The sequence below is a fragment of the Procambarus clarkii genome, unplaced genomic scaffold, assembly GCF_040958095.1.
Source record: "Procambarus clarkii isolate CNS0578487 unplaced genomic scaffold, FALCON_Pclarkii_2.0 HiC_scaffold_400, whole genome shotgun sequence".
Taxonomy (NCBI): domain Eukaryota; kingdom Metazoa; phylum Arthropoda; class Malacostraca; order Decapoda; family Cambaridae; genus Procambarus; species Procambarus clarkii.
Genome location: NW_027189433.1, coordinates 172,908 through 178,312, shown reverse-complemented (window position 1 = coordinate 178,312; position 5,405 = coordinate 172,908).

Below are 5,405 nucleotides of genomic sequence, written 5' to 3'. Positions count from 1 at the left end.
GTTCCTAAACCTAACTTTACCTATCCTAACATAACTTACCTTACCTTACCTATCTTACCTAACTTTACCTAACTTTACCTATCTTACCTAACTTACCTAACTTAACTTAACCTACCCTAACTTAACTTACCTACATTACCTAACTTAACCTGCATAACTTAGCCTGCTTAACTTAACTTACCTATCTTACCTAACTTACATAATTAACCTAACTTACCTTACCTTACCTAACTTAACCTGCTTAACCTAACTTATTTAACTTATATTACCTATCCTAACCTAACTTGCTTTACCTAACTTAATCTTACATTCCCAAACTGATGTATCCTAACTTATCTAGTCAAACCAGACATGATCTAACTTACATAAGTATTCCTTCTTGTCTTTTGTGTTTCGTCAATCATTGTCTCATATTCATTTACTCATTTCATTAGTTAATTTCTCAAATGGTCACTTATGGATTTCAAGTGCTATTTGTTAGAGATTGGATATTTAAGCATTTCAAAGAATTTTTGTTATATATGGGCATTTACTCATTTCAAGGGATAATTTCTCAAATGGACGTTTTTGCATTTCAAGTGTTATTTGTTTAAGATTTGGTGTTTAACCATTTCAAAGGATTTTTGTTATATATGGGAACTTACTCGTTTCAAGGGCTAATTTCTCAAATGGTCATTTTTGCAGATCAAGGGTTATTTGTTAAAGTTCATCAAGTTGCTCATAAGTTGTATTTATTATGTTTGTTATCATATGTTCTTATTCCCCAACCCCTTAACCTAACCTCTTGTAATCTTAGTGTATTTGGTAGGTTCTATCATATGTTCTTATTCCCCAACCCCTTAACCTAACCTCTTGTAATCTTAGTGTATTTGGTAGGTTCTATCATATGTTCTTATTCCCCAACCCCTTAACCTAACCTCTTGTAATCTTAGTGTATTTTGTAGGTTCTATCATATGTTCTTATTCCCCAACCCTTTAACCTAACCTTTCAGATGTAGTTTATTGTGTTTTTTTGACGTATTTGTTGAATATATTATCCTTTTCCTAACCTTTCAGATGTAGTTTTGTTTCTCCTTTGTATATTTTTACCCAAACCTTCTTTCCTTCTTTTACTTTGATTCTCCTACTCCTTCTAACCCTCCTTTTCTATCTCTCTCCCTTATTCTCTCTCTTCCTCCCCCGCTCTCTCCCTCATTTGCTCAAATGCTCTCTTCTTTCTCAAATTCAAGTCTTAATGCCCCCATTCTCACACCCTCACTCTCATTCACTTAGTTTTTCTTTTTCTCAAATTCAAGTCTTAGAGCTCCCATGCTCTTCCTCCCCCCTCTCTCTTCTTTGGTCCCATTTTCTTCCGCCCCCTCTCTCTTACTCCTTGCTCTTCTTTCACGCTCTCACTCCCTTGAGCTCTTGTTTCTCAATTTCAAGTCTTAGTAGATCTGATTCTTTACTATTGTAATTTTTATTATTACTATGATAAAGAATGAACTTATATGTGAAAACAAAGTAAAAGAAGGAAAGAAGGTTTGGGTAAAAATATACAAAGGAGAAACAAAACTACATCTGAAAGGTTAGGAAAAGGATAATATATTCAACAAATACGTCAAAAAACACAATAAACTACATCTGAAAGGTTAGGAAAAGGATAATATATTCAACAAATACATCAAAAACACCATAAACTACATCTGAAAGGTTAGGTTAAAGGGTTGGGGAATAAGAACATATGATGGAACCTACAAAATACACTAAGATTACAAGAGGTTAGGTTAAGGGGTTGGGGAATAAGAACATATGATAGAACCTACCAAATACACTAAGATTACAAGAGGTTAGGTTAAGGGGTTGGGGAATAAGAACATATGATAGAACCTACCAAATACACTAAGATTATAAGAGGTTAGGTTAAGGGGTTGGGGAATAAGAACATATGATAACGAACATAATAAATACAACTTATGAGCAACTTGATGAACTTTAACAAATAACCCTTGATCTGCAAAAATGACCATTTGAGAAATTAGCCCTTGAAACGAGTAAGTTCCCATATATAACAAAAATCCTTTGAAATGGTTAAACACCAAATCTTAAGCAAATAACACTTGAAATGCAAAAACGTCCATTTGAGAAATTATCCCTTGAAATGAGTAAATGCCCATATATAACAAAAATTCTTTGAAATCCTTAAATATCCAATCTCTAACAAATAGCACTTGAAATCCATAAGTGACCATTTGAGAAATTAACTAAAGAAGTGAGTAAATGAATATGAGACAATGATTGACGAAACACAAAAGACAAGAAGGAATACTTATGTAAGTTAGATCATGTCTGGTTTGACTAGATAAGTTAGGATACATCAGTTTGGGAATGTAAGATTAAGTTAGGTAAAGCAAGTTAGGTTAGGATAGGTAATATAAGTTAAATAAGTTAGGTTAAGCAGGTTAAGTTAGGTAAGGTAAGGTAAGTTAGGTTAATTATGTAAGTTAGGTAAGATAGGTAAGTTAAGTTAAGCAGGCTAAGTTATGCAGGTTAAGTTAGGTAATGTAGGTAAGTTAAGTTAGGGTAGGTTAAGTTAAGTTAGGTAAGTTAGGTAAGATAGGTAAAGTTAGGTAAAGTTAGGTAAGATAGGTAAGGTAAGGTAAGTTATGTTAGGATAGGTAAAGTTAGGTTTAGGAACGTTACGTTAACTAAGTAACATTGGGTGGAGAGGATAGGTTACGTAGGTTTAAGCAGTGTTGTACAGAGAACAGTTTAAAAGGTAAAATGTCTAAGAAAATATATTTTAACAGAAGTGTAAGTTTGATATGAAAAGCTGAACTAGTTGTATTTGGAGAGAAATTTTATGCCTGAAGATGTCTTAGAGAACAACAATGTTGTCTTAAAGTATAACTTGATGGAAGAAGGAGAGTTTCTTTGATGAACCAAGGTGACTTAGAGATCAACATTGATGAACGAAGATGTCTTAGAAAGCTTCTCTGATGAACGAAAGGTTACTTAGAGAATAACTTTTGTTAGCTCTTTGAATAACTTTGATGACTTTGAGAATAACTTTGATAGCTCTGGGAATAACTTTTATGATTTTGAGAACATCTTTGATGTCTTGGAGAACAACATTGATGTTTAGAGAACAACGTTGATGACCAAGATTAACTTTAGATGTCTCTGAGAGTAACTTTTATAACATAGAAATTAACTTTAGATTCTGAAAATATCTTTGATGACTTCGAGAATAACATTTGATGACTCTGAGAATAACTTTTATTTCTTACATAATAACTTTAGATGTCTCTGAAAATAACTTTGATGAAAAAAGATGTCTTAGATTAACTTTTGATGTTAATTAACTTGATTAACCATTGTCTTTGCCAGGCAATGGGCCAATCTTACTCCCACTAGCAATGCAGTCAACTCCATCTGAGGTAAGGATCTCTTCTTGATGGGAGCAACTCTTGCTTTAGATGTGAGTAAAATTGACTGAGCACTGTTAACTAAATAGGCTACTGCGCCATATGCTTTGCCAGAGGCATCGCAAAAAACGTGCAAATTGGTGGGTAAGTTTGGTCCTGAAGCATTACGAGGAAATTTCAAAACGCCTAACTGATTAAAATCCGTTGAGAGTATTTGCCATTTGGCTTGTAACTCACTTGATAACGGATCATCCCATCCCATATGTTTCTGCCAGCACTCCTGCATTAGGAGTTTGCCCCTTATTAATATAGGACTAAGTAGGCCTAAAGGGTCAAATGGTTGACTGACAAATGAGAGCAATGTTCTCATGGTAAGGGTTGAATTATCAGTTTACACTGACTTGACATTCATCTCGTCAGTGCTGGTGTTCCATTCCATGCCTAGAACGTTTAATTTACTGGGTACCTGATAATCTGGAAATTCTTTCTCGATTAACTGGTTAAGCAGTGTATTATTTGAGGCCCATGACTGTAGAGGCATATTGGCTCCTAACAGTTCTCGGTTAGCCTCATGGTAGATTTCTACCAGATCAGTTTGATCATTAGTTGTCCCCTGGAGATTGTCGACATACAAGTTGTCGCTAATGGTTGCCTTATAAGGGCTATTTGATTTCCTCAAATGAGTGTCTAATGTTGCTTGCAAAAGAAACGGTGAGGACGTAGCACCAAATAATACGGAGGCAAACCGATAGGTGATTAATTCACTATTAGGATCCAGTGGATCCTTGAACCAGAGGAATTTTGTGTAGTCACGATCTTCCTCCTGTAATCCTACTCGGAGAAAGGCTTTGCTGATGTCAGCTGTATAGGCAAAAATGCCTGTGCGAAATCGTAACAACACGTCATGTAGCCTTTGTGTTAGGCTAGGTCCCGTTTGGAGACATTCATTTAAAGACACACTGCTCGGCTTTACTTTAGCACTGCAGTTAAAGACAATACGAATAGGTGTTGTCAATGAGTCTTTCACCACAGCATGGTGAGGTAAATAATGACCTGTTTTTCGGTCATCGTGTTCAACAACTTCAATGAACTTATTGTTAATTGTTGTTGGATAAGTTGGTGATACATGGTTAGTTTGTCTGGCTGCTTCTGTAGTCGTGTTAATTGAGACTGCAATTGTGAGGCTGCCATAAAATAATTTACTGGAAGTCGGGGATGATCTAACTTCCATGGGAGTCTTACCCAGTATTGTTTATTTGAGTAGACAACTGTATCCAGATATTGCTGGTAAGTCCACGTATCATCAGGACTTGGTTGCTCAGGGATGATGCCTAACGTATCTAAATCCCACAAACGATGTATTGGTGGGTCAGACTCAATGTCCTCGGCTATTTCCCTGAAGCGTAGGGGTGACTGCTCTAAGCCTAGTCACGCCACAATTACATTATTGGTTTGTTGGTTTGTGGACGCTGGACCTTGTCTGAAAAGCACGGGTCCTGTGAGCAATTTGCCCCCTGCGGACGACAACAAATTCATACCATGTTGTCTAGTGCATCCAGTTATAAACTTGTAATAATGATCCGCGTCTATTAATATTCCAATATCTGTGAGGCAATCGGAATTTATTTTATGATCCGCTAGCCTCATGCGGTTTCGCTTAAGGTGTCTCGCAGTGCGAGCTAATCCTGTGACCTGCAGGTCCGTAGGAATCTTATCCACTACCACCGCATGGATTGGGCTAGTAGAGGATCCTAATCTAACAAGTAATTTGACTACCTTGTAGTCACGAGGTCCACTATTTGATAGGAAACCAGAAATGTTTAACTTCACACTTTTGGTAGGTTTTAAATTTAACTCATCTACCAACTGTTGTGTAATGAAGGTTTTTTGTGAACCTTGGTCAAAAAGACCCCTAGTGTTAATTCTAGATCTTCGGTTTATTAATTTAAGTTGAGCGGTAGGCAAAGTAGTATTATTGCCTGACTCAGTAGCAAGTAC